The 10,965-nt window shown below is 40.9% G+C and overlaps 1 pseudogene; it reads right to left on the reverse strand.

The window, feature by feature from the left end:
- Positions 1-6,196: 6,196 nt before the first annotated feature.
- On the reverse strand, positions 6,197-8,081 carry LOC116547120 (annotated as a pseudogene).
- Positions 8,082-10,965: the final 2,884 nt, after the last annotated feature.

Below are 10,965 nucleotides of genomic sequence, written 5' to 3' on the forward strand. Positions count from 1 at the left end.
GGGTACATGTGAAGAACATGCAAGATTGTTGCATAGGTACATACTTGCCAGTGTGATTTCCTGCCTTCCTCCCCATCACCTACATCTGGCATCTCTCCCCTTGCTATCTCTACCCAGCTCCCCACGCCCCACCTTCCCTCCCCTATTTCCCCCCAACTGACCCCAGTGTGTAGTGCTCCCCTCCCTGTGTCCATGTGTTCTCATTGTTCGACACCCGCCTATGAGTGAGAACATGCGGTGTTTGATCTTCTGCTCTTCTGTCAGTTTGCTGAGAATGATGGTTTCCAGGTTCATCCATGTCCCTACAAAGGACCCAAACTCATTGTTTTTGATGGCTGCATAATATTCCATGGTATATATGTGCCACATTTTCCCTGTCCAGTCTATCATCAATGGGCATTTGGGTTGGTTCCAGGTCTTTGCTATTGTAAACAGTGCTGCAATGAACATTTGTGTGCACGTGTCCTTATAGTAGAACACTTTATAATCTTTTGGATATATACCCAGTAATGGGATTGCTGGGTCAAATGGAATTTCTATTTCTAGGTCCTTGAGGAATTGCCACACTGTCTTCCACAACGGTTGCACTAATTTACACTCCCACCAACAGTGCAAAAGTGTTCCTATTTCTCCACATCCTCTCCAGCATCTGTTGTCTCCAGATTTTTAATGATCACCATTCTAACTGGCGTGAGATGGTATCTCAATGTTGTTTTGATTTGCATTTCTCTGATGACCAGTGATGATGAGCATTTTTTCATATGTTTGTTGGCCTCCTGCATGTCTTCTTTTGTAAAGTGTCTGTTCATATCCTTTGCCCACTTTTGAATGGGCTTGTTGGTTTTTTTTCTTGTAAATCTGTTTTAGTTCTTTGTAAATTCTGGATATCAGCCCTTTGTCAGATGGGTAAACTGCAAAAATTTTTTCCCATTCTGTTGGTTGCCGATTCACTCTAATTACTGTTTCTTTTGCTGTGCAGAAGCTGTGGGGTTTGATTAGGTCCCATTTGTCTATTTTGGCTTTTGTTGTCAATGTTTTTGGTGTTTTGGTCATGAAGTCCTTGCCTACACCTATGTCCTGAATGGTTTTGCCTAGATTTTCTTCTAGGGTTTTTATGGTGTTAGGTCTTATGTTTAAGTCTTTAATCCATCTGGAGTTAATTTTAGTGTAAGGTGTCAGGAAGGGGTCCAGTTTCTGCTTTCTGCACATGGCTAGCCAGTTTTCCCAACACCATTTATTGAACAGGGATTCCTTTCCCCATTGCTTGTTTTTGTCTGGTTTGTCAAAGATCAGATGGTTGTAGATATGTTATGTTGCCTCTGAGACCTCTGTTCTGTTCCATTGGTCTGTATCTCTGTTTTGGTACCAGTACCATGCTGTTTTGATTACTGCTTTGGAGAATATGTTTTTAAAAATATTTTGTTCAGCTTTTCTAGCTGAGCATTTATCAAAATTAATTAGTTTGCCATTACTAGATTCCTGCAATCATGTTTTTCAAAAGTCTTATGTAGAATGTGCTTGATTTAGTCATTAGAAACTATCTGTATATCAAAGAAGAAATGATGCAAAATTGAAATTGGTTTTCAGAATGTAGGTAATCGTGAATAATATACTGCAATTCTTTTGTGATGATCCCATTGTAATCTTAGTGCTATCGTAGCCCTACTCAAAGATCCAAGATAGTGTATACTGGGTCAGCAATACATTTTCAGGTTACAATGTGATGACAGATATAGAAATCAATGTCATAATATAATCTCAGAAGCCTAAGGAAAATCCAAAGTGCATTGTACTTATTCTTAGGATAGGACCAACTAATCCCTTATAAATAAAATGTATACTGTGATGTCATGTGTTTCTTTGTGTGAATTATCACAAGTGGTTCTTTTGTGAGGAAGCAATGCTTTAATTCAGAACTCCATTTGCCTTACCTGATTATTCTTTTAAAATTGTCTGTACACCAAGCCTCTGTGACATGCAGTTTATCTATGCAACAAACCTGCATATGTACCCCAGACCTAACAAACGTTAAACAAATAAAACAATAAAATTTACATTGTGTATTTCCCCATAAGTTTAGTTTGTATAGATGTTTCTTATAATTTAAGTAAGAGACCAATAAATGCTTTGAATTGGATTTATGTATTGTGCTTTTCTTTGATATTTAGAAAAATTTAAATACATATTTTTCCTTTCCTTTCTAGGGTATATTTTTGTTAATATATAGCTTTAAGTTAAATATTAACAATCTTACTCTAAGAAACAATATTCAACTTATGTTTGGGTACTTCCAAAATAAAAGAATTGCTTAAAATATTTAGAGAAGCAAAAATATAGGTTGAATGTATATAGTTTACATTTTCTTAAAATACCCAACAGTATCTGTTATAATTAGATACCTGATACTATTCTAGACAGATTTATCAAGAACCTCCCGAGTGAAAACCTGCCATAGTCACCTCCTCTACCTGTGATAAGTGCTTATGCGATCAATATTACTTTAAGGGTGCTAGTGAAGGCTACCTTTTCCATTGATGAGAATAATTTAAAGTTTCTTTTCATCATGGGCTTTGGAGTCAGGTCAATCTGGGTTTCAGTTTGGGTCTGTCACATACCAACTTGACTCTGGGTTCTCTAGTATTGTCAAGTTTGTTTTCTTATTTGTTAAAATCGAAAAATCTGTGTGTGTGGGGGGGTAGTCTAGAAAAAGAAAACACTGAGAGAGGATGACCTTCACAAATTCCAACACATCAGTGTGAGACCACCTGGGGCCTACGTTACCCTTGTTATGAGGTTTATATGTAGATATGTATAACCAAGTTGTGGGTTTATCTTGCATTTGTACTTGGATTAAGTGTTTGAACACATTAATATATGCTATTTTTGCCCTCTTTACAAAACACTTTTATATAATTTTATTACTAATTAAATTTTATATGGAACAATATGGTTAAAGGGGTTTACAAAAAAATCTGGGGTGGTTACTGGCCTAGACCAAGTTGTCAGCAAACTATATCTTGTGGGCCAAATCTTCCTGCAACCTCTATTTATAAAGTTTTATTGGAACGTAACAACTCCCATGCATTCAGTATTATCTCAGGCTGCTTTTGTGCTTTAGTGACAGAGTTGAGCAGTTGTGATAGAGACCGTATGGCCTGCAAAGCTGAAAATATTTACTATCTGGTTCTTTGCACAAAAGGTTTGCCACGCCTTGTCTAGAGGATAAAAATAGAGGAAAATCAAGCTAGGCTGTGTTGTGGGCTCTTTCAGCAGCTCCCCACTAATTTATTCCTTTTAGTGTCTGCCCTTTCTTCTTCCTCTCTTGTGCAAAGAGGAAGTGCTAAACAAGGTTAAACTCTTCTGTCCTGTTGTTTCTCCATTTTCTTAGAAAGGAAACTCTGATCAGTCATTAATAAAACTTTATTATGAATTAATTTGTTTGTGCCTACCTCTGTTAGGAACAATTTTGTTTGAAAAAAGGAATTGATACAACTCTAATTTGTCAATTTGTAATACAAACAAAAAATAAAAATAAAATCAGGAATGAAAAGGAATTGAGGGAAGTTTATTTAATAGGATAAATCTTTTAATATTAGAACTTCAGGCTTTTTGGAACCTGGGTAGGAACAATTTTTAAGATGTCAACAAGATCTTCTTGGTGTGCCCAGGTAGGGAGACTGTCTCTTCACTTTCAGGCTTGTTTCTAGATTGTTGCCATTTTTTTCATGTGTATATCTGTTATATATACCTATATATTTAAGTATATAATATCTGTTTTTCTTTCTATTCTTTCTTTATTTCAGCTCATACCCCTAGTTATGCATTCCTCAATACTTTATTTCCATGTGTCTGAAAAACTGGCTTAACGATGTCTTTAATTATAGATATTTGTCTTATAACCAAATAACTGTACACCATAGTGGCCAATAATATATTTAATGTGGTTATGATAATTTTACATTATCATGATTATCTTATCAGTGTTTATTCAAATCTCAAATGGGCATTATTTTGAAACAGAGATGTACATTATTAAGCAATGTGATAATATGTTTAGTTAACATATTTAGTACTTAACCATGTACCAGTACTTGCTGTTGTAAAAACTCTCTCTCCGGCGTGCTCTCTCTCTCTCACACACACACATGTATATAATTATTTTATTTTTTATTTTTAAATATTTATAATCATATATTTTACATGTACAATCAAAAAGCTTAAAACTGGAATAAATGCTAACTAAAGAAAATGTATATGATGTGCAACATTTTAAAAAAGCCAACAAGAGGCAGAGCAGCTGAGCAGCTCCAGGGTGTACTGACTTCATGTCCCCATGGAACTCCAGTCTCACAGCAGGGATGAGGTTGGGCCACCACATCTGGAACATCACTGCCCTGGGTGCCCCCTCTGGGCACCTGGTCCACAGTAGTTATCTTTGACTTCTCTGTGACCCCTGCCCCAATCAGCTCTGCTTGCCGCAGGAGACAGCAGTCCTAGCTGTTTCAGGTGTGGTCTCTTGGCTGGGAGGTTTTTGTGACTTGCCCTGGCCACCACTTATGCACGCAGCCTCCTCTCCAAGGTGGAGGACAGGGAGGACAGCAGGCTCTTCTTGGACCCTTACATTCCATGTTAGGAAACATGGGGTTTGAAAAATAAAAACTTGTTACTCTACTGGCAAAAGGATGCTGGCAGGAGCTAAAACCACTGGCCTAGAAAGCACTTCAAAATCAACAACAGGGCTTAGGTGAAGGAAGGAGTTGCTGCATGTCACAGAGCAAGAGAAAAATCATGGGTGCATGTTCTCAGGACTTCTTGAAATTATGCCTTGGGCAAAAAAAGAAACAGACAGGGACAGAGAGATAGAAATCACATCTCCCCCAAAATGGATGCTCAAATTGAGCCAAAGGAAAATATCGGACTGTTCATTTACAATTATCAAAGATGGACCCCACATGTCAAGATTTCCGGTAACAAGCGTTCTGCCTTCCCCACTTTTCTAGCTACATGTGTCAGGCAGCCTGTGGGCTACAGGTGCTGCTGGACACAGCTCCGAACTGGCTGCTGCCTGTCATTCTGCCAGTGGCACAAGAATTGGTCTGAACAGGAAGGACCAGGAGTTGGGGGCCTTGACCTCTTAACTCTCTGGGACTGGCCCAACAGGGGCACCTGGCACCTCTGTAGAGTAAGAGCATCGCATGCACAGGTGCCCACACTCACAGGGGTCAGGGAGTGGCTTTGCTACTCTATTTACGGCTACTCTAAGAGGCTGTGACCTGTTTCTCCAGTCGAGCCTTAATCCTTCACGGGGTTTGCAGCCAGTCTTCTGGAAGCTCTCTCTGCCCACCTCAAAGAGTCAGGACCAGCAACGCTTCCAGAGCCTTTACTTGCAAATACCAACTTTCCAGACTGTCCCCAAAGGGAATGTTCTTTCTTTCTCTTGTTTTCTGCTTGATCCAAGGATCAGCTGTGCCTTCAATGCAGTTCCAGCTGAGTGAAGCAATTTTCTGAACCAATAAAGATGATTTCAGGCTCGATGGCTTGAGGCATTCCTCTGATTAAACAACATTTCAAAAAAGACTTAAGTCCACTTGTGTCTCTCCCTTGGGCCACAGACTGTCAGTAACTCCAAGAGCAAAGCTCCTTATACAAGGACACAAGACAGGAAGGGAGCCTCGGAAGCCAGAGCTAGCTGCCCCTTGCCCCAGCTTGGCTCTGGGCCACCCAGCCAGGAGCCAAAGGTGGCTTTCCTGACATGGAGACAACAGCAGTTCGAGCAGGACCTTCATCACCAAGGAGACCCAGCACCATTCACGAGCCAGTGCGTGAATCTAATAAGGTCCTCAAAGTCCACATGAAGACGTGGTAGACAGGGCTGCAGCAGCCTCAGCAGGGAAACCACTGAACACTGGGCTCCATCCAAATGCAGCACAATTTTGTGGAAGTCTAGAAATGCTGACTGTCCTTGGGAACTGCTTAATGTTGAGAAAATGATACCAGCTCCATACACTGCTAGCTCTCTCTGAAACATAAGAGAGCCTCCACTGGAAGAGGCAGGGTGGTAAGGGACAGCTCTCAGGAGGAGGGAGCCCAGGGTGAGGGAAAGTTGAAGAGTTGGCTGAAAGTCTGAATGGTTCCGGCTCCACTGCACACTGGCTGTGTGATCCCTGGGTAACCCCTCAACTTTTCTTAGCTAGGATATAAGACTTCTCCCTTGGCCTCCTGCTGAAGGCTGAAACGACTGGTACACAGCTTAAGCGTGAGGTCAGGCACACAACAGGTGCTCTCCCTAAGGGCTTCACGAGTGACTCAGCAGTGCAAAGCCACTGGAAAAGGTGGGGAATGTGAGGCTGCAGGCTTGGCAAACCCATTAGTCCCATTTTCATTTACCCACAAGGGCCAGAGACTCATGACAAAGACACTTGCAAAGGAGACAAGACCATTAGGAAAATCAAGCTGGCCAGACACAAAGCCCTTCTGGGAGCAAGTTTTTCCAGATCGCTCCTAATAGCTAACTTGGCAGCTGTGCGCATTTTTTGGACATGATCCATAGAACTTTCACTTCCTATGGGCCATAATTCTGATTCTCCGGAGTTAATAGTTGATCCCAATTTTGTTCAAAGAGTTCTAACATCTTCTCCATGTGGTGGTCAGCCTCAATCACCAGAACAGGGGCTGCCACAGGGAAAAGGCTGCCTTTGATGAGCCACTCCTCATGGAGATGGTGAATTGCTTCCAGGTATTCCAGTGGAATGACCTTCTCCTCTTCCCTGAATCTCCTCTTTAACCTCTGGTAACAAGTCTCAGGATTGATCCAAAGGTAAACTATCAAATCAACAGACACGTCCATGTTCCTAAAGATCCAGTCAAACCATTCCAACAGAACTATATAGTCCACTCTGGCATCTTCCCGCTGCTTCTATAGAGGTTTTCTACAAAAATATATCTTGTGCTGTGAATCAACCTCTCCATCAACCGTACAGATGACATCTGAGGACGGGTATGCCTATCCAACATGGTGAACTGCACATACGTCTGAAGCATAAGCCCCAGCGAGAGGCATCGTGATACATCAGGCCCAGAGGATTGTGGCCACGGACATTTCTCCACTTGATCATGGGCTCCGTTAACACCTTGACGTCTGCCACTTTAGAGAAGTCCAGGCATGTCGTCTTCCCACTTGCAATATTGCCCTCCACACAGATCACTGATTTTTTCTCTTTTTCCTGTTCTCTATTTAGTACATTATACTTTGCATTTTCCCATGTCATCTGTTTAGATCTTCACAGATTGGGTGTTGAGAAAGTGGAAAGGCAGAGTGACCTCCACTGGCGGTGCACGGGGAAGAGAAGGCAGCGGGCGTGAATTTGGGCCTGGGACCCAGGTGTTCCTCTGTGCCCAGGGCGGGCATCGCTGCCCATCCACCCCACAGGTGGTTCTGAGGCGTCTGTCAACAGCCAGATGTGGGATGCCAGAACTGGGCTATAAGAATCGCCCATTTCTGAATGGGTCCCCACTCCCGGGGAGGGCAGGAGAGCGCCAGGAGCGTAACTCCCATCCCCCAACGCTGGCACCAGATTGCGAGGAGAAGCGGCTTAGGCAGCTCCCAGTCCCCACCGCCCCAAGGCCGAAAAAATCGGGCCAGGAAACTCGAGTTTGGGCCAGAATGTTCAGAGCAGCCCCCGCCCCAGAGGACAGGGGTCCGTCCTGCTCTTTAAAGCCCCTCTGCCCATCTCGGAACAAGAGCCGGGCACAGAACCCCACGGCCCCAGCGCTCGCTGCAGCCTGGCGCCCGGGCACCTGCGATGGCCGCCACCGCCCCGCCTCAGCCGAGACAGAAATCTCAGCCTTGGAGGAGGTGTTTCCGGCTCGCGCGGGTTCCGGGAGCCTACGGGCTGGGCGCAGAGGGGCGCTTGGGGCCCCTGGGAGACGGGACCAAGACGCGCGTTACCTGAGTCCAGGCCCCGCGGTCACCCTCCGCGCCTGGGGCCTGAGGCCGGGCTCCTGGGGCTCCCCTGCCCCAGGCAGCGCGGTGCCCGGGTGGCCCAGCCCCGCAGTGGCCGCAGCAGCATAGGCGGTCGAGCGGATCCCTATATATTTTAACTCTCACAATTGCATTGAGGTAGGTACTATTTTTATCAATCTTTTATTTCATAAATGAGAAAATTGAGATACAGAGAGGTTAAGTAACTTGCCCAATACTACATAGCTGGTAAGCAGAGGAGTCAGTATTAAATCATAGGCAGGGTGGCTCTAAAGCTCCTGTTGCTAGGCACTGTGCTGTATTGCCGCAGACACACATGCTGAACATTAATATTTGCTTACAAAATATATTTAAAAAGTAATAAAATATTACTTTGAATAATTAGTTCTGCAAATGAATCTAAAATAAAATTTAATTGACATATGACATAAAATTGGTAGAAATATTTTTTTCATGAAGAGTAATGCATTTATAAAATAAATCCTCGTCTCCTTTACCTACCCAGTTTTCTTTTGTTTATTTTTACCAGTTTGTATTCTTCCTGTATTCTTTGATTTATGAATCCACCATCTTTTAATAAAATCCAGAAAAGGGAAACTAACAAAAGTCAATATATCTTTGCCAAGGCTAAAATTAATTGCTCTGGGTGTTTTCTCTTGAACGGCATTTAGGGATTTACTGCTGCCCTCCTGGCTGCTTCCGTATCTCTCAATGAACTTCATAAGTTAGAAATCGGCACTGGTATCCCAAAGTCATATATTGAGTCATATATTGAGCTTTTCTCAGTATTACCTTTCAGACAAAATGATTATCAAGTGTTTTGCAAGGACACAACATGGTGTAGTGGAAAGAACATTGGATTAAGCATCTCAAGTCCTGGGTTCAAAACCTGATTGCACTGATGACTAGCTGTATAATTGGCAAATCACTCAACAACTAAGTTTCAATCAACTTATTGGAACATGGGGATGATAATATCTGTATTATATGATTGTTTCTGAGATAGCAAGTGAACATGTGTTGTAGGTGTTAATCTTTAAACTGCACTTTATTCTTTTGAAATCTTGATGAGGCTAGCACATACATATCAAATAGATTTGTGTTTGCAAAGTGCAAGCTATATAACTCATCATTTTTCTTGTATCACTTCGTTTAAATACATAAGTCTTACTTGGCATTATCATGCTATAGCTGTCAACAATGATGGTAATGAGAAAAACACAACCACGCTGAAGAGCAGTTTTGTTCAGGGTAACACTTAGACTTCAGGTTCCCTAACAGCTAGATGGGAATCTGTTACAAATACTTTTTCTTTGTTCCTCATCAAAAATGAAGAAGTCAGTCGCTGCATCAAGATAATCATGTGTAATATTGTCTTTATTTCCTTTGGAATTTATGTGACACAAATGGGAGATATTTTTGATAAATCACATGTTGGGTAGTTTTTGTATTCAAAGAGATAAGGCTTTTTAAAAGGCTTCCAAGTTCTTAATTTTCATCACAATGTAATGAGGTAGTCAGAAAATTATAATGTTCCTTTGTGTAATTAAATTAATAAAGCAGAAAATCTATTTTCAAAACAAATTCTAGATGACTGTACAGCTTGCTTTCTGTGTTGTTTATGTTCATGGATATTTGACTTGGTTAATAGCATGAGTTTAGGAATGATTTCATTTTTAGTTATAATTATGAAGATATGGAGAGAAAATTAGTGTCTAGTCACTGCGTATTCATTCCTAGTCAGGAAGGTAGCCAAAAGAAAGGGAAAAAAATAATCACTGCATATTCACAGGCTAAAGATGTCATAAAATATTATAAAGTGATATTTTCTTTGAAACTGGTAACCCCCTGACATGCGCCAGTGAAGTCTTGGAGGACTATTTACAAATATACTATACATACGTATACAGTAGCCAAAGACTTAAGAAAGTCAGATAGTCCCCTTGGAGGTTGGATGCTTCACGGAGTTTCTCTTGTTAATTCATACTGATGTGCCATAGGAAAAATAATGTCTGGTGTGTGATGTAGGAGTGCAACTTTACTTCAGGAAATCTTTGTTATTTGACAGAAACAGATATTTATCACTAATAACTTTTCTAATGGCTTAATGTACCAGTTGCAAAGTGTTGCAAAGCTAAACTGGCCATAATCAGTTGTTATTAAACATAGCCTTTCAGGTAGGTCTATGGTTTTGTCTGCAGCTAAAATCTCTACAATTAGCAGGTATATCCCAGAAATGTTAAAACGTTAACCTTGTGATCTTTTGCTGGGAACGATAGTAAGTTGTAACCATATCTTATTCAGGAATTTGTTTGCATCCAAAAATGGGGAAAAGGGCTACATGCTGTTGAACCCCAATTAGTCATTATATTCCTTTAATCAGGAGATGAAGAAGTCTGAAATGCCTCCTCTTAGAATTAGCCAAAATAATGAAAGTCTAAAAGATAGAGTTTAGAGCTGTAATCTTGTCCTTAAAGATGGCTCCACATAAAATGAGATCATCTTGGCTCATGCTAGACTTTGTAAGTCAATTTCCAGCCTTGGCTATTTCAGATATTCTTTGTGTACTCTTTATTTTTATAGTGTGATTTTTTTCCCTCGTGTATATTGCTTTTGCAGGTATTCCTGCCAGGCAATTTTTTGCCTTTCCATAAATTTAAAGGGCTCATATAACAGTTTAACACATTTAATAAACAGACTTTATATGGAAATAATTTTATGACTTGTAGCAACTTAAAGTTTATCTTAAAAAGTTCTGTTTTAGGTTTGCAAAGCAAGCAAATCATTAGGTGATTTCAGAGCCTATGGTAATAATGATTTAAATAAAAACTCTAATGTAAACCTTCTGCTCCAATATTCATTCACATTTCCTTCAAGTTAAGAGAAAAATCTGGACGATATACATGGGGCAGTGTTTAATAAGACAAAATATCTCTTTATAAAATTATTTTGCTTACATTTGTAAAAGTGGCAGCTTAAGAGGA

The sequence above is a fragment of the Sapajus apella genome, unplaced genomic scaffold, assembly GCF_009761245.1.
Source record: "Sapajus apella isolate SASKATOON/1434 unplaced genomic scaffold, GSC_monkey_1.0 scaffold2124, whole genome shotgun sequence".
Lineage (NCBI taxonomy): Eukaryota > Metazoa > Chordata > Mammalia > Primates > Cebidae > Sapajus > Sapajus apella.